The following is a 19,567-nucleotide window of genomic DNA, read 5'->3' as shown; positions in this document are numbered from 1 at the left end:
CAAACTTCAAGTGCCTATAGCACTAAATGGTTTAAAATATGGAAGCAATTACTGTATCAAACTGAAGCTGAATCCGACGTGACTAATTGATTTCCCTTGAACTTCCATTCTCTGCCCAGAGTTCCTGATCATCTAGATGTAAAAGGAACATGAGGCATTATAATTAAAAAGGAGCTACAGTAGCTCTATTGGACTATAAATGCAGTGTTATACAGCTTTGCAAGATTCTATAGGAATGCATAAGCTTATTATAAGGTATATTCTAAATTGGGCCAAAAATCACACGGGTAAAAACTATTGAACACTTTTTTTTTTTTTTTTTATAATGTTTCACGAGCCTAACAATCATATACAGAAAATTCAAAGGATGTTATTATGTAAGATAAAGACTGGTTTAGATTAAGTCAAATCTAAGCAGAAACTAAAAGATTGCTATTAAGAGGCTTGCAGGCTCCATCGGCCTCACGTGTTGTCTGGAAATCAACAGAACACTGGTTGCCTGGTGCAGCTGCGGTTGCCATGGGGATTGGATCATACGATTATTCCATCTGCTAAAAAAGAGACAGCTTGGGACACTCAGCTCTGAAATGAAAATGCAATAAACAAATGAATCATCTTCTTATGGAGGTGAGACCAGAGGAGGGATTAGTGACAAAATGATTTCACAGACCATCAAAAATGCAGTTATGCAGAGAAACAGGATTTAAGTCCAGTCGCTATACATAAAAAAAGAAAAGAAAAAGAAATAAAGAAAAACAAAATGCTAGTCATGTGGTTGTGTTTATTTTTTGGGCCAATTTAGGCGTTGAGTTAAGGCTGTCAAAGCAAGCCTTTTATGTCATGTCACGGAATAACTCTTGGAGATATGAAATGTATTTAGCTCATGAGTAATCTTACACTACTTTGTGACTTGGAATACTTAATAAAGCTAGATTACCTTCTCATGGGATTTACCCATATATGAAATTCAAAGAATTCTTGTACTATGGCACTTAAAATCTGCTATAATCCCCGAATGGTGATACTTTCAGCAAGGTGTAGAAATGCATTTCCCATTTTACATTGCTTAGAAATGTTATGGTTCTTTCATTGCTACTCTTTTTCTAAAGAACATTTTAACCCCTGTGTCTACAGTAGTGCAGTCTGTTTCAAAGCTCTTTTCAAAATGGCCACTCTACTGCTAGTGTAAGGATTATTGCCCATATTGTCAAACAGGTAACACAGCAATAACGATCCATGATTTGGTACGGACCAGAAAAGCCAGACCATGTGTTGTTATGATTTTTTTCTTGCTCTTCTTGCAGTGATTTAGAGGACCGATCTCAAACCCAAGTGCACTAAAGTGGCCATTTTGAAAAGAGCTTTGAAACAGTCTTTGAAGTTGTAAGTTTAAAAAGTTGTCAGGATGTTAACAATAAAAAGAAAAATGGCAGGTACATTATTTAAACTTTAACATCGTTGTGTAACCCTACATGTGTAATGCTATACGAAACTTTGGGGAACCCAGCTAATATATATATATATATATATATATATATATATATATATATATATATATATATATATATATATATATATATATATATATATATAGTACCAATACCACATTGGTTTTAGGATACCTGTATATCTAAAAATGACAGCAAGTCAGAAACAAAATGGTCATACATACCCCAAGGAAAAAGAGCTTCTCTTCTGACATCTTACTTTCTTGCTTTCCCTTGGCTGACATATCTGCAATGTGAATCAATACATAGTAACTTGGCATTTTGAAGACAAGCAAACCCTGAAGGTAGCTCATACTGCCTCATGAAAAAAAAATATAATAAACAACCAAGCAGTATCTTTCACAGCAATGAACAAAAACCAAGTATGAGAATTAAAGATGTTTTCAGTGTCCATCACAATATTATACACCCATATGAACATACCCATAAATTAGTCATTTATGGTAAACTACTGTCACATTTTTAACAGTGACATTCTTAAAACTGATAATACAATAATTAGAGTCCTGCTAATATAAACCTGGAACCATATAAACTAATTCAAGAAACTTTTTTGATCTAGAGTTCCTTCAGCTTGACTTTTGACTTTGGCAGCAACATCTTAAGTTTTGATTTTGTATAACTTTTAACCCTATCTTAATCAGGTTTCCCAAGAGTTCCTCCTCCTCCTCACTTTACAGCTGTAACCCTTACAAAGGTGAATGGTCCCCCATCAACCAACCTCTGAACAATATAAACGGTGGCACCTTAACTGAGGGGAAATTCCAGTCAAACTGTCAATTGCAAAATAATTATTGTTCTACTTATAAACCTATCAGAAATGTTGTCTCAATCTTTAAATGACAAATAATGCTTTTGACATCAAGTAGTTAAAAAAGAAATCAACAGCACTGGGTTTCGCGTAAAATTATTTAAAAAAAAAAAACGAAAAAATAGGCATCTTAACATTAAAACCCTACTGGTCTATCTTCAGTCATGTGTTCTTTGTATTAAGTGTTTACAATTCATAGTCTTCAATAGAGTACAGTGGCATAGGACAATCGAAGGTAGACTGTGATTGACAGAGCCAGCAAGACAGGATGCTAAACCAAATCAGTGTTCTTCAACCTATTAGATTAAACAAACAGCATGTGTACAAAACGAAGTGTACATGAGATATTGGATGAACCTGAATCAGACACCAATGATTATAGTAGTGACAAAAAGCAAAGGTAAGTATTCAAATAAATTCAGAACTCGCCATTCTCATCGTTCTGTTCCTTATACCTTAACTACGGTGTTTACCATTTTAAAAATATCTCTTAAACTTTCAGCTTTTTACAAAAGATTTGGGTCCCTCTTAAATGTTTTGTTGCCGTTGCTCCCACTGTCCGTTCTTTGGTCTGCCTGCCTGCTGCCACAGGACCCACCCCCTGCGCAGCTGTGTGATCTGATGCTGAACATTTAAAAATTCATCTCGACGGTTTCTGCCATACATCCAGGTACGATGGTATCATGTCTTCTGTTGTGCCCTGTGTTTTTTAAATTGTTTCTTAACACTGGCCCAATAGTTCTCCACGTTACCAAGCTGTAAATTGCAAAGTCAGTTTGATAAGTAACTGGGTATTCCATGCAATGTATGGATACCGCCTCTTACTACCCCAGATAACAAAGGATGATTTAAAACAAAAAAAAAACAAAACAAAAAAAAAGTGCTCTCACCTGATACTATTGCAGGTCTTGTGAGGAAGGGTCTGCGTGATTTAAAGGCAAACTCATTTGTGCTGTCATGATGAAAATGGACAGTAATAGTTTATTTTAAAATGTAATGAATAAACCAAGAATTACAAGAAGTGTAACAAATTAAAACTGCACTTTCAATGGCAATGTTCAATTCAACATCTGAAATTATTATTTTTAATGAATGCAGTTTTGGGGTTTTTTATGTTTTAAAGGACTGTTTGTTTCTAAGGTCAGGCAGAGGTGGAAGGATATTTAACAAAAATTACTTTTTTTGTTAATTAAAACATGTTTGTTTTATTTATTTTTTTGTTTTTGTAATGTTGGTTGATCCATTTTATAAACGTAATAAGGCACTTCAGGATGTGGGATATACTCCTAATATCCACACGTCCCGGGCAGTTAAAACCACTCGGCTTCGCCTCGTGACTTATAATGCATAGTGGTTGCTATGTTGAAAGACAAGATAGTTTAAGGGGTTTGTTTTGAAGAACATTTTTTTAGATTTGTTTTTCTTTCTGAAGAATATTGAAAGTCTAAATAAGCAAAATGATAGACTGCTGCTGTTAAGTTGACTGCTGATATTAAGAACTGTATATTGTTGTTCAATATGTCTAACAGGTAGGCCTAATATGTAAAGTCCAGTTTGTGTGATTTACAGTTTGAACTGTCAGCCTTTCAGCTGAGAATTTTGAGTTGTGAGAAAGTACATTAGCTCCAAGCCCTGAGGAATCAAAAGGTTATAGCGCTCTCTGTGACCAGCTGTGGTCAGTCTAGAATCATGTTACCTGTTAGCTGGTGCACCTGCCAGATATTGTTGTGTGTATGTGTTTTTTTTTAACCACCCTAGTGCAAAGGCCAACTGTTGACAAAGTCCACTACATAAAATATCAGCCATGTGTGTGTTTTTTTAAAATTATCTTCTTTCATATATATATATATATATATATATATATATATATATATATATATATATATATATATATATATTATATGTATATATTTTAGAGTTGTAAAACATATTTAAATATTACACATATACAACATGTTATATTATACATATGGTTCTGGGTTTGAAACTGAACCAGACCAAACAGGACACAGACATTTAATTTTTTTTTTTAATCCTGACCTACTTTTTACACAGTAATGTAAAGCCTTTTTTTAACACTGACACTTCCATCTCCTCTCTGTTAATAAACCCACATATTCAATGTTTCATAACTGCATTTCTAAGAGTAGCTATCAAAGTGCTAAATGAGCAAGGTTTTTGAACTTTGTCAATGCAGATGCATCTGACAAATATGCACGTTGCATCTAGTAAGTAGGTCAAGGATTACGTCCATTTGTGTGTGAGCAATTACAGCTACTAAAATAAATAAGACGTATTCCTAGCAAACACACTCTATAAGTTACATTTAACTTGGTAACTATTTAGCTTTTAGTGTGCTTAATGTTTTGTTATTATACAAGGGGTGGGACACAAAGCTGTAAACACCTGCACATATCTAGCATACACTTTTTGAGTAAATGGGTTATCCTTCACTTTTTACTGAATAAGTTATGCAAATACAAGCCCAGACATCTATTAATATATAAATGATGAATCTTCCTATTGCAAGTCACTTTCAATCAGCATCAGCAAAAAAGAACTGCACAAACTCATGATGTTTCAAGAGGATTAGTCTTACAAGTAATGACTCTACAGTACTGTATGAGCCATTCTGAATATTTACGCAATCAGCTTCCATAAATGAGTTAGTGTTGATGATTGTTCAGATATTAAAAACATAAGAAAAGATTGGGAACAAGAAAAGGCCATTCAGCCCATCTAGCCTCGTCCCTTCTTAGCACATCATTCTCCCATACTGGGGCAGAACTAATTTAAAAGCACATAATGTAGGCTCCCTGCATCCTGGCCCATGTGCTATTTATGTCTTCTCTATTCCTTCCCTGGATTTGTTGGCTGGTACTGCCATCTGGCCACAAATCTGCTGGTTGCAAGAAACAAGTTAACTTTGAGGATTAGAGCACAGCTTCCCTTTAGCTAAAATACTGCCACCCAGAGTGGAAACAGAACACAAATCCCTTGGTTCTTTGCTGCACTGGTTGTGTTTAAATTGCTCTTCTTTCAGATATGTCTTCATTCAAATTCATTCTGTCACTAAATGATCCAATGCAGGGAAAGTGAAAGGTGATTTGAGTTTACATTCTGCTCTTCAAAGATCATTTTATTTCATGAAGATATACGTCTGAGAGCTTAAGAGCTAGACATCTGACTTTATACCCAGGCATTTGTTTAAATTTGGTATCATTGCTGACCATGATTGTTTCATTAGCACCCATGGTATAACAATGACTGGTTGAAACATGGTATAAATTCGTTCAAATCTGTGTAGTCCCCTGCTGGCAGGATAAAGCACAGAATTGTTTAATCTCTCCATCAGCCACCCACAGATTGTTTCTGAGATAATGTGATATATGACCTAACTGTGGAATGAACTATGGTGCTGTCAGCCAGTCTATATTAACAGGACTGCTCTATAAATAAATTGCCAGTAACGATATTCCTGGTGGTTGGTTTTATAGCTTTACTATATGTTAACATAGTAAAACTACTGGTATGGTTTTCCCAGCTCTAATAATGTCATCAATTGTAATTCATGCCAATATATTTACTGTGCAATTTTTAAAGATGTACGCATCTATAAAAATGTATATGATTTACTTGGTAGGACATATGTTGAGACAGTGGAAACTCACATGTTAATATGCAAAGTACATGTAGTACATACAGTGTAGGCGTCTCCTATGGCTGATTTTGATTCTTATAACAGGCAGGATAATAATTTTCCCAACAGTATATAAATAACAATAATACAGTGGGAGACTGACCTATACATCTGAAATTTAACACTGGTCTTGCAAAACTGCTGACTTCCTGTCTCCCAATAAAAAAAAAATCACTAGAGCTTGAAGGATGCAAATTCCTCAGGACAGTTTAATTGACTTAGCTGCTGACAGTGCTGATGTTACCATGAGGGTTTCCGTGCACATGCCTCCATATAGGTTCAAATCCCAGTCCCTGAAGTCATGTTGTCATGTTCTGAAATAAGCCCAGAGATGTAGTGAGTATCCCATCTCGTTTTGTGAGTGGTAGGACCTGTCTGCTGGAGGGTAAAAGACAGCTGGAGCCAGCTCAGGACCCCCCAGTTCCCTCTAACATCGCTGAAGCTGGCATTGTAAACCACTGACCCACAAGTAGGCATTGATAAGCAATAGCTGGAAGGAGGCCTGTGGTGACTTTTTTTTAGAAATGAGTTGCTGTTGGCAGAGATGTGTAGAGTATTATAACAAAGAGTCACTGTGAGAATGACAATAAATGTGCCACTCCACTTGCCATTTGTTTGTCTGTGCATACCAAAGTACCTAGAAAGGAAACATATAGCTAAAGGTAGTAAGTGTTTGTATTACATTAGAGTGACTGCTTTTTTTTTTCTTTTTGTGTTTTCCAAATATTATTTTAAAGTTGGCTGTTAAAAAGATTTGGCAAGCTGAAAATGCATCAATCACCCCCTTCTGTTACACAAGAACACACCAGTTTATATTTTCGGAGAAGTCAATTGCATCCAAACTAGAACCAAGTTGATTAACAGTGATTCACAATTTGTAGTGAGATCCTTACATCACGGCTTCAGGCCCTGGAGTGGCAATAAAAGGCAGCAATGAATACTTGATTTTGAGCAAGAAAAAAAAAAAAAAAAAAAAAAAAACACACACACATTTTTGATTAATTTAAGATGGGAATAATACATTTACAATATGTTTACACACTGTTCAACTGAAAAAAAAATTGATGATCAAAGAAGCAGGACAGCCAGCATGTCCATTCAGCATAGAATGAATGATTTATTGATTGCAGTTACAGGTGATTTTATGAACTGTAATGGGCGCTCAGGACCCAAGTGAAAGATCAATTTGGCCGGAGGTCTCTTCCGTAGGTGCTCAACGGCTACCTGCGTGAGACTGGCTGGAAAAACATGAACAGTTACAGGCATCCCAGTGCCGCAGATATGAAGTGGCTGTGGGCCACCTTCCCCCAAAAAGACGAGGCAGCCTAACCATGAACAGAAAATAATAATAAATGATTAACACACCCCACAGTGGCGCACTGCCACCTACGCCCCAAATATTGAACAAAAGAAATTAATGAAAATGAGCAGCTGAGACAAGGCCCGTCCACCAGAGTGTGACTGCGCTGGGAGAAAGCCCAGCCCGACCATGCAGAACTAAATATGAACCGCTCAGCACTCAGGTAAGGAAAAACACCCTACTCACATATTTTTAATTTCTGATGTAGGGGGAAACCTCTGGGAATCCGTGGCTTAGGGTAGCCCTTCCTCCAGACTCTAAGCCAGTGGTCCTCAAAGAGGTGCCCGCTGTTCTTAAATTATGGGCTGTTAACACATTTTTAGCAGGTTGTAGCATAGGAAAATAAATAGAGCTTTAAACATTTTTTCCAACAAAAGCGTCACAGCAGTCTGTTGACAGTGCTTCTCACTTATGCTGTGCTTGTATGTATTTAACTTTTTTTTTTTTCCTGAAGGGCCTCTGCGATAAGATCAACCAATTGAATATCTGCACTTTCTCTGTGGTAGCCCAATCATAAGTTAGCTGGGTGGGAGCAGTGTGACTTCCTAGTAATCCCCATCACAAGTGAGAGGGATATTTGCTAAATAGCAATACAAATGTGCAGAGTTCTTTTAAATCAGTGCTTCCTGGGTGCTCTGAAAATCCATAGCGCAGTTCTTTCACTAATATGCAAAGCTTTCAGCCTTTCATCAGTTACTCCCATTGTCTCTTATCATAGACAGATTCATAGAAGTAATACAACAATCCCTGTATGATACACATAGTTTTCAACTATTAAATGTAAAGGAGAAAGAATACCTACATTTTATATACTGTAGCTTTCTCATTGCTGAGGTTCAGTTGTTTTTTATTACATAAAGTGCAAAGAGCATAAGTCTAGCAACACTTTTCAGTGTAAAATTTTAACAGCAATGTAGATAGCTTGCGCGACCTAACATTCAGTTAAGTGTAAAATAACTGCCAAGAAACTCTGCTAAATGAAGCTATAGATAAAACCTGCAGTCATCACTTTGTAAATTGGGCTTGGAGGTTAAAAGATGTTGGAGGGTGTCTTATGGATTGTTTGTCTTACCTTGGATTTTGTAGTACTTTAAGGATCATCAAGGATCGACAACAACTAAGACGATCCTATAGGGCCTCAACTGGACTGAGATCAGTCAATATGGCAGGAATATAATGGCTGATGCAGATAAATCTGAAATGCATACCTGTATGTTCATCAGTGATGGAATGGTTATACAGCCACAATGATTATAAGTGTCCTAACTTACTACAGCAACAGAAATCAGAGCATCATAAAATGGTTATGGCATTTGTAGCTCTGTGTCTTTGAAACACACAGGATGATCATGTTTTTACAGAATAAACTCTCTTGGTGAGCCTGGTTACAGGCATCCCAGAAGACTGCAGTTTCATGTTGGGGCACGCTTGGAAGATTCTGTTTCCCTCAATAGCTCACATCACACATTATATTCACACTCAGTGCCACCTGCTACAATTCTTTGTGCGTGTTTTGTTGACAATGCATGTATATGTTACAGAACAAGTTCAAAGTAAATCTATTTTAGATGCAATTTGTAAACCAGATTGATCCTTATTAAATAATAGACACAAATTGGTAATCCCTATTAATTAAACAGCTAGTGTACCTATTGATATAAAATTAAGCTTACTAAGTTATCTCTACAAATGTACTAAGTCAATTACTTGGAATGTTTTTCTTTTTAAAAAGTTCTAAATATATTAATTTTATTTTAAATAGGATATGTTCTTGATTTATTTTAATATGACGAACAGCTCCACCTACAGGATAGCGATGGCAATTGAATGTGTGACCCACCTCACAAAGAAGCCCTAAAAAGTAATGTCAAATGAAGCGACATACAAGAAATGCATTTAATCATGAAACCCATACAGCACAGCATAAACAAATACCCAAAAAGATTAAATGTAAAAAAAAAAAAAAAAAAAAAAAAAAGATGAAGCATTAATTGATGATCAAATTATTTAAATACATTAATTTGATCAAATTAAATGTTTATTTCATAATTATAAATGTCAACCTGAAACTTTGAATGGACGTTTCTAAAGTTGTGCGCATTGCATTGTTAACAAAGTAATAATGTGGTTCAGTTCCTAAATCAATCAGGACACCTCCATTAAAAAAATAAAATAATAGTATGGTTGTGGTCATACCTTGTGAAATCAGTGTAGTGAAGTCGGGATGTTGCAGGTTGTTGATTGTTGTCTCACAAACTAATCATATCAGCAGTGCTAACGCGTACATGTAATATCAAGATGCAAACATTTGTTGAAAAACTGAAGCTTCAATTATGTCTGGGCTAAGATGTGCATCTGACTAAAGCTACTTAAATCGTTTTTTTTTTTTTAAGATTTACAAAACTCTTCAAAATATGAGATTTGCAACCATACTTTATAAAATGTCTTAGATAAATTAAGTGCTGTGATTGGCTGAACAAGATCACAAAACTGTGCGATAATAATTGTCTTACCACACAGCTGTGACATCATAAACCAATTTACTAACCCGATTTATTAATATTACTACGCCTTAATAGTAACAATTATCTAAACGGTGTTTTTGTAGGTAAAAATGTCAACATACAACTGAAACAGCATTTAAATCACTCAACAATCTGTTTTTCTTTTTCATCTCTGTTACTAAGGATTACAGGAAAATTGGCAAATATACTGTGGTATTTATTTAGTCAAAACAGAACAAAGAAAACTCCGAGGCATGCATTAGCAGTAACGTTAGGTTATTACCATAATCCTGGTTCCCTGAAAATAGAATGACAACCATTACCGATAGGGAAGAGCCTCTCTGACCGTCAATCTCTTAGCAAATATACAAAAGCTGCCCTATCAGGGCCCTGTTGTGATGGGGGAAGTCTCGCCCACCTCCTGTTGAAGAGGGACATCCTCACTGTAGCACATCGCCATTTTCTTTGGAAAACAGAAATCAGCTGGGGACACGACCTCAAAGGGTAATGGTTGTCATTCTCTTTTCAGGGAACCAGAGTTATGGTAATAATCTAACATACCTGTCTCAGAGAGATGAGAGAGAAAATCGCGATGTGCTACTGTGAGGACGTCCCTCTTCAACAGGAGGTGGGTGGGACTTCCCCCCCTCACAGCAGGGCCCTGATAGGACAGCTTTTGTATATTTGCTCAGAGATTGATGGTCAAAGAGGCTCTTCCCTATCGGTAATGGTTGTCATTCGAATTGAAAGGGAACACTATTCAAAAGCCATCCGAGAAATCACCACGCAAGTCTCACTCAGCATGTAATATACTGCATATGCAGCAGCGGCATCTACTTATTAAACTAAATAGCATCTTATAAAACTGACTAGCGAGCATGCAATATTTAAACTCGACACGACAGATAAATCTCACCACTACCCTCCAATTTCAGAAACATTCAAAACAAAATTAAAATCTCTCCTGCTGTCTGCTGATACAACCATTGGGCTTTTAAACAAGTTTGGGTACGGAATAGAATTCTATTGTGCTCGCCGCGGATGGGAAGGACTGCAGCACTACACAAACTCAAACTGACACTGGAGTCGTTTAGTCCACATATCATCTAATGCTTGTTTACAATCTAGGGAAATTATGCCAGTTACAGGTATCAGTGTGAAAATAGCCTCGTAAATTATTCGTCAGCTTCTCTTGAAGACTGCAAATCCTGAATAGGATAATTTCCTACAAAAACAAACAAACAAACAAAAAAACACTTGGAAGCCCCTCCCTAGAGTGCCAGTGTAGTGCAATGTTTGGCTGTTTCGTGAATCTTCCCTCAGGTGTGGGAAATCAATGTGCTTTCAATTCACAAATGTCACTTCATCTCGAAAAATTTTACTATAAATGGCGATGTTCAATGTAATGTTTATGGCAAATAAAAAAAAGTGCAAAATATTGGGACTATTTTTTCTCAGTGGAAGGATACATAAAGTTATTTTTTTCCTTAAAAAAGCCAATTTGGGTAATTATTTTCAATTTCTTTTTTTCCATTTTGTAAGCGAAATAACCCATACCAGGGTGTGCGGCAAGACAATTATTACCGCACTTCCTGGGTGGTTGAAGGCAAAGCACCCAGGGCGTGAGGTAAGAATTGTCTTACCACACACCCTGTCGTGGGTTATTTCTTACATAATGAGCACCATCGTTTCTCTTTAGTTTGAAACATCTCCATGATACCACTAGAGGACATTAAGAAATTGATCATCTTGTTGGTAGACAGAATAACAATTTGGTAATGCTGTTCTCAAAGGTGTATTACACACATACTGTTGCAACCTGTGTAATGTCAAAAATGTAACCTGTAAAGGTAGTGGCATTTAGTATTTCTTTGAGAAAGAAACACACTACCATCAGTTTATTTGGCTATTTATTTTACTGTTTGCAGAAAGCAGATTTTCTATTCATTTCCAATAAGTGCGCTAGACTTGGTATTTATAGTGCAGTATTATTTGACATGTAATTCAACATACAACTTTAAAATAAAGTTGTTCATTATGTGTCACCAGGATGCTATAATAATGATGACATTGGATAAAGACTTTAGGACTTTCACTGCTCTTCAAGCACTGGTCAATGTACTTTACTCACCCTAGGAGGAAATGTTTAATATAATCAATAATCCCTCAAAATATGATTCCTGGTACTAGTTCACTTGTTGCATGGGGACTTGCACACAAATGAGTAGTAACTGGATCAATAGTAAGTGCCGAGGGAACTTACCCAAGGCCGTTGGCACAGCCTAGTTCAATGCCATGTCAGTATCAAAGGTATCAAGCAACAACACTGTTAGTACTCAAAGGAGGAGGAATTCCCAGCACCCACACCCTTGCTTTACTTCAATTACTTCACGTCTGTTCATAAACTGAATCATAAATTTGCTGGTTTGCTAAGTCTCCAGGCTCATCATCTAAACCAAATAGCTGTTATTTCATACCCTGAAGCCTATTTCTACTTAAGGCCAACAGAGCCACAGTATTAAAATAAACAAAAAAAATCTAATTGCATTTTACTCCATGGCACATGCTTCATAATTGTATAACAAAAATAGTTAAATATATAAGTATCAAACATGACATAATCCAGTGCTTCCTGTTTCAGAAAATACAACCATATGATAGTCAATGTTTTGGGTTATATAACTGGTGAACTGGAACAGAAAGGGTTTGATTTTATATACAATAGCATAACTTCATGACATTTTGAAGGACTTGTCTTGGTGGAAACTACACGGCTTAGTAACCAGCATTAGGCTTGTTTTTGTTGTTGTTGTTGTTGTTGTTGTTGTTCTTATTGTATGTTATGTAATATAAAAAGATCTGTGTAAACTGGAACTGGAACTGATTCTAGAAAGTTCTAAACAATCGTGATTAATTTGGAGATTGATTACTGCTACAGGACTCCATTAAAGGAACCAGAGCAGCGTAAAAGTCAATTGTAATTGTGACAGTACGCCTGCACATTGAGTCAAAAATAACCTACTGGGTCCTCCTTACTAGCGGTGTGGTAAGATGTATTGCAGTGTAATTATAAACTCTTACAAATCAGTGAGCTAGTAATTTAAATGCCACACTGTTTTGTGTGTGGTGTTGTTACAGATGGAAATAAGTTCTGTGTTGTCGCTAACCAGTTGACATAGATGGTAAATTATTTAGCAATTTCTATTATGTATTTCAGAAGTTTGTATTTATGTATTTTAAAACTTTGTGTGTCACTATCTTAGTTTTTTATTTTTATTTTGTGTAGATATCTTACACGGTCTCTATCCAGACATTTTTTTATACAGTGGTGTTAGTTAAGGGTAGAGCCCTGTGTTTTCACACAAAATAAAACGAAATGCAACATATACAACGAAATAAAACAATATAAAACAAAATAAAACGAAAAATCACTATAAAGCAAATATTTTTCAAATTGGGAGGTTCATACAAAACATACCTTAAATAAATACTTGCAATCGTTGTTGTCAAGGTTCAGCCGTTGCCATAGGCACGGTCTGAAGGGAAACGGAAGCTCTGACTAGCGCTTGCAGATGTATAATTTGGAGCGAGTCGTTTGGGAATTAAAATTGTGATGGAAGAGAAGAGACGTTTGTTTCTAAAATACCCAAACCGCGCATAACAATTAAAAAACACTGCAGAGAATTTGAGCATGAGGGGATGTATGCAGCTGACGGTGACAAAATAATGATGTGCAGATTTTGCAACTGTCGGCTGGAATGGGAGCCGAAAGATTACGTCATTAAGCTTTAACAGTTTTGGGAAAATATGACTTGTTCTGCATATATTTTACATTAGTATGCACATTCGTTGTTTTATTTCAAGTGGTACAAAGTTTGTACTGCAGCAAATGCTGTTTTAGTTTTGAATGAATTAATCCCTTATTTTTATACATCCCTTAAAATGTATGTAGTTCAAACATGATGTATACTATTATTGATATACATCTATTTGAGTTGTTTTATTCACGTGTATCTAAAAACGAAATTTGTGAAAAATAAAGCTAAATAAAACGAAATGTGTGAATAATAAAATGACAAATTATTTTAAAAAAAATAAAAAAAAGATTTTCACAGGGCTCTAGTTAAGAGCAATGTTGTTTGGAAGATAGCACAGATGATTCAGATGCAAAGTATTCTCATGAAGATTTAAATAAACTATAAAAAATAAAATTAGGTAGTATTTTTGTGTATGCTTCGTTGAGATCCTTACACTGTTCAGTTGTGCGATTTACTGTCTGGTTCCCCAGGCTTCACCATAATGTACAGTTGAAATGATTCTTCTTTATAGGATGTCCACACGTCCTGTTACCCTTATGTTATTTCCTACAATAAACTTGTATTTTCTGTTGCAGGTGAGTCGAGCTGAAACAAGCTGTCAGTGGCTCGATCCATGGAAGATGTTGCATCAAACATGGCGACGGATCATTTATCTGCCATGAAAACGATGGCGTTCACACCGATCCTCTGGACGTTTAAATACAGTTAACTACTTGTAAATACAACCGTCGTCATACTTTCACGTGTTTCAGTTGTTGCAAACCGCACTGCAGAAAGAGAAAAAACATGGTGGTAACAAGACTGGACATGTTAGACAAAATATTGTAATTGTGTAATATTTTTCTCACCAGTAGGTGGAGACTAAATGCCATTGTTTACACGCACCACCTTTTTGTCACATCTTGATTGTGTATTATAAAAGTATAAATCTTGCACATTTCAGTTTGGATCCAGTTAGTGAAATCCCTGTCACAGAGTAAAATAATGCCCATGTGGTTTAAGTTGTTCTACCTTATTGCTCACTTTTGGCGCTGGGGTTCAGAGGTGGTTTACAGAGTTATTTTCTTGAAAGTATGGAATTCAGGAACAGTGCCAGACATGGAGGATGTGAAAACGACATGCCACACATTCAGTAAGTATCTCACGTGAATAAGTAAGGCAAAATACTTGTATGACAAATGTAACAGGGCTGGAACATTGCAGCACACGAGATAATTTTGATGCACATGGAGTTATTCCTTATGTTAATTAAGCACTAAAGCACAGCATGGTTTGGGTTATCTCAATGTAACTCCATGGAGTTTGTTTTATATATACATTTTAATTGTAAAAGTGTATTTTCAAGTCAATAATATTTAATGAGCAGTGCTAGTTGGTCCATTCTGAATACCTAACTAATTACACAGTGTAACAATTATTTATTATTTTTGTTCCTGGGTAGTAAGTGTTATTTCCTAATTGCTTATGCCTTAAAAATGTAGACTATGGCTAATATAAATAAATACAGTATAATCGTAAATCTCGAAAAACTACTCACTTCTAAATCTTTTGTAGTAATTTTTGTATTACTTTAGTATAAATACATGTTAATTTGGATTCATATGTTGTTTTTTTTCTGACTTTATGTGAACGAAAAGACACACATTTGCCCGTTTTCCCATTGGAAATAGTGATATTTTGAAATATCACTGTCCTGTTCACAAAAGCAAAGTTTGTGGGGAATAATAGCCATTTTCTATACTTTTGAGGCATAAGCATTAGCAAATAACACTTACTACCCAGGAACAAAAATTGTGTTACATAGTGTTATCGACATAATCCGAAGACTTATATGATTTAATATCTAATTTCACAAAAGGGTTATTGGAATCAAGTTCATATGGACAGGTGTATCTCAAAATGTCACACTGATATTGACCATGAGCCACTTGTCCCTCTATAAACAGTACAAACACAGTGGGTCAAAAGAATGCATTGTCATGACAATAGTACTGGTTGTAATGCTGCATTTGATTTCCAAACTGAAGTCAGTGGGGTTTTATCTGAACAATAGTCTGTTACTTTTTGATAATTAAATAATACATTGGCAAAACTTTTTTTTTTGTGGAAAAATTGCAGATACTTGGCAGTCCCTAAACAAGTATGTTTGCAGATTTTTCTTTTCAGTAAGGAACATAAAGGAGAAATATGTGTCCTGTATGTAGCTTAAAATAATGGAACATCCCACACGGCCATTAATTTAAGTGTATTTAACACACAAACCCACTGTGAATGTTACTTTGCTTTTAATGTGTTTTCTGCAATTTACAGACAGCACTTGAAGTTCACTGTTCCTACTGAAACGTCAGCGATTTTAATTTCATGTTGGCCCATTAAATCCTTATGGATGTGATTATGCCTGATTTTCAAGTCACAATGCTTCTAGACTCCTGGTATGGGTGAGCAGGTGTGATTTAGCTGTGAAACTATACTAAAAGCACTGGGCACACACCCCTCTGCACACACCGTAGACATCGGGTTGGAAACTTGTTCATTTTATAAAATATACATATACATTGTTCATCTGCTAAAATTAGATGTTCACGGTATGAATATCAAGTCATGTACTTTTTTGTTTTCAATAACGTTTCTATTGAATGTTTAGATACAGGTGGAATTCATCTTCAATGTAAAATATGATATTCTATACAGGAATTAGAGAATTAAAATGAAACACCTGCAATTGAAATACACCAAGTTGCGTGAATGGACTGTCCACGAGCTGTGCAATTGGATACCTGTTTTGTATTTGTTAATTATAACAGCATCATCTCCTTGTTACAAGTCAACACAACAGACCTGAGCAAGACAGCGGATCTGACAGAAGTTGATAGAGAGCCTGCGATGGCGGCTCGATCTCTGTGACATTTTCAAGTGCTACGCAACAAACAGCTATTATGTTGATTTTGACTGGAGACGTAACGATCTAGTCAATAAACTTTGCACATGTAAACATGATCCCTAATTTAAGTTGAAGTTCCAAACAAAGGAACCAATGTCTGCGGGTACTAAAGATTGTTATTTTGCTGTCAACAGCCATGGATGAAACATTTCTTTGAAAGACCAAATGTGCCAAGTTTTGCCCATGCTAACGGCGTTGCTGAACCTGAACTACCTCTGGAGAAAGCGAATGTTTAGGAAGGGTTTCGAATATTTGACAGTTGTGATCTGGCCTCTGTGATGTCAGTTTTTTGGTCAACGTTTAGGTACAACAATAGTATGATATCACAATGGGCATTGTTTCCTTATAGGTGGTAGTCAGCTAAATATTGTCTATTGAAGAATGTAAATTGAAAGAAGACAAAACGTGTATATTTAACTCATTAGACTAAGCAGGTATCTGCAAAACTATACCATTCTTCCCCTAAACAGTGTTTTGTAAAACGGGTAGTAAGTAGCGTATATCTCATAGCATATAGGTCTTGGGAGTGTGAAACTGACTTCTAAGAAATGCACTCTTATTTTAAGAACACAAATAACTGCACATGAGATGGTCTTACAGTCTTGCTATCTACAGTTACAAGTTAGTCTTTCTAAGACTTTGGGAGCTAATTTATACTGTGTATGTCCTGCGCTCTCGTTATGTGTATTAGTTTTCATTGAAAATAAATAAATATAAACAGATCGAGTATGAAACAATAGTTTTTGCAGTTCCTGCTACAGAATATATGTGGTATTGGTCTAAATCAAAGCTATAATTTGAAAGAAAAATCCCACTTTATATGGTCTTTCAGGAAAACAATTCTTATAATAACACCATCAAATACTTGATAGTTAATACTGCAGAAACAACTGAAGTCAAAATAATAATATCAATTACAGATATTCTCCACTGGAGGACGCTCGCTACCTTTAACAAAAGAAACAAAAGCCATCTGTGTTTTCCTTCACATAGCGTTGCATTTTATTAAACTTCTACTGAAGCAGTGCAGAATTGTTACACATTCTGCATTGTGCTATCTAGAGAAACAGATTTCCATTTTTTACTTTGTACACACTCACACGCGAGCACACACACACACACACACACACACACACACACACACACACACACACACACATATATATATATAATATATATATATATATATATATATATATATATATATATAGCAAATATTTATACAAAGTAAAAAAATATTCTGTTTCTCCATATTCGTTTTAAGCCAAAGGTATAAGCAAGATTCGGTTTATTTACTGTCTAACCTTGGCCAGTTGTCACACATATTATTTTATTTCGAGTGTGTTTCTCAACCTTTTGTTACCCATATTGGAAAATTTGGTATATTAATGTGGTACTACATTTCGGAATAAATGTAAGTCTGTGTTTAAATGTTCAGACACAAATTTATTTGCCATTCTTAAACGACGAAGTTTTTTAAAAAAGGTATATATATATATATATATATATATATATATATATATATATATATATATATATATATATATATATGTGTGTGTGTGTGTGTGTGTGTGTGTGTGTGTGTGTGTGTGTGTGTGTGTCTTTTTCTGGAGCAAAATGTGATTTTCGCGTTAAATAAAGTTCAAAAGGCTATATTAAATTAAATAACCCAATAACACGTATGGTTGTATTGAAGACTATCGCGTAGTTAAAATAATAATACAAACAAACATTAATATGAGACAGAAATCTGGATTTAAATAACAATACCAAAAAAAAAAAAACACTTTAAAAACGACAGATCTAAAATGTTTTAATTTTTGTTGTTGTTGTTTTTTATTATGATTATTCAAAATAAAGGTTTATGGCTTTTGAGGCAATCTTATTTCTCTCTGGCTCATCCACATTTTCTTTTTTGTTTTGTTTGTGTACGTTGTAAAGTAGCATTATAGAGCATTGATAAATATCCCTGTTGATCATTTGATTGATTACCTCTCTCAAAGGTCACGCGGGCTTGCGGTAATTTCCTTTCGCCGAAGGCTTCCTTTTCACTTTTACTCCAGAGGAACGACAGCTCCAAGTATACAAGATGTGTTTTTATTTTAACTCTTAAATAACCTCTAAATAACAGAAGTCACGTAACACAACTTAGCTGTCACTAATTAACGACCGTATTTTATCTCCTACATTGTTTGCTGCATTATAAAAAAATAAACGTTATTAGACTAAAATTTAATTCTAGAGTCCATATTTCATGTGTTCTTTTTGGACAAGGTTTAAATGTGAACTGTAAAAAGGCTATTAATTTAGCTATACTAGCCTGGGTCTTGAACCCAATTAATTTCTAATAATTACAGCCCAAGGGGCTAGATGGATCTTTCTGTTTTCCCCATCCCTGCCATTTCATGCTACCAAGGTCAGCATATCATAATAAAGTAGGCCTATGTATCTTGAAAGTAGTGACCAGAACAGTGAGTTATTGCATGAATGAAAACGGTTTCCATTTAGACTAATTGAGCTCGTAGCTGTAAGATCGAATCAAGAAAACTAATATAATTTTTGCCTCCTTTTGTCATGCACCCGGGTTTCATTTTTAACTGCACGGTTTACAAGTCAGGCATTTGGATATGTGTTATAACTGCTGTACAATGGTTAAATTAATCTTGCTGGAGTATGTTTGTTGGCTCTGAATAGCATGATGTAAAGTTCACTGCACAAAGACAATAGCAGCATAGAAACCAGATATAGGAGGTTAGATTTGTTCAGATACCCATGCACTTGTTATAGGACAATATGTGGAAGCGAATATTTCCTGTTAGACAATGTCTAAATATTTGTTCTTTAAAACAGCAATATACCCTAACACCTAATAGTTTACGCGTACTATAATGTTTAAAGATTAACTGTCAATTAATGTAAACTAGA

At 35.4% G+C, this 19,567-nt stretch overlaps 1 long non-coding RNA gene across 1 annotated transcript; it reads right to left on the bottom strand.

The window, feature by feature from the left end:
* Positions 1-505: 505 nt before the first annotated feature.
* LOC121326697 lies at positions 506-13,424 on the bottom strand. The gene is made up of 3 exons (XR_005951499.1): positions 13,362-13,424; positions 1,673-1,734; positions 506-582 (listed from the first exon to the last, which is right to left on the bottom strand). It is a non-coding gene; the product is annotated as an uncharacterized LOC121326697 (long non-coding RNA).
* Positions 13,425-19,567: the final 6,143 nt, after the last annotated feature.

This window comes from Polyodon spathula, chromosome 14 (genome assembly GCF_017654505.1).
Source record: "Polyodon spathula isolate WHYD16114869_AA chromosome 14, ASM1765450v1, whole genome shotgun sequence".
In the NCBI taxonomy this organism is placed as follows: domain Eukaryota; kingdom Metazoa; phylum Chordata; class Actinopteri; order Acipenseriformes; family Polyodontidae; genus Polyodon; species Polyodon spathula.
Note: the sequence above shows the minus strand (reverse complement) of the source record. Positions and strands in the feature narration are given on the sequence as shown.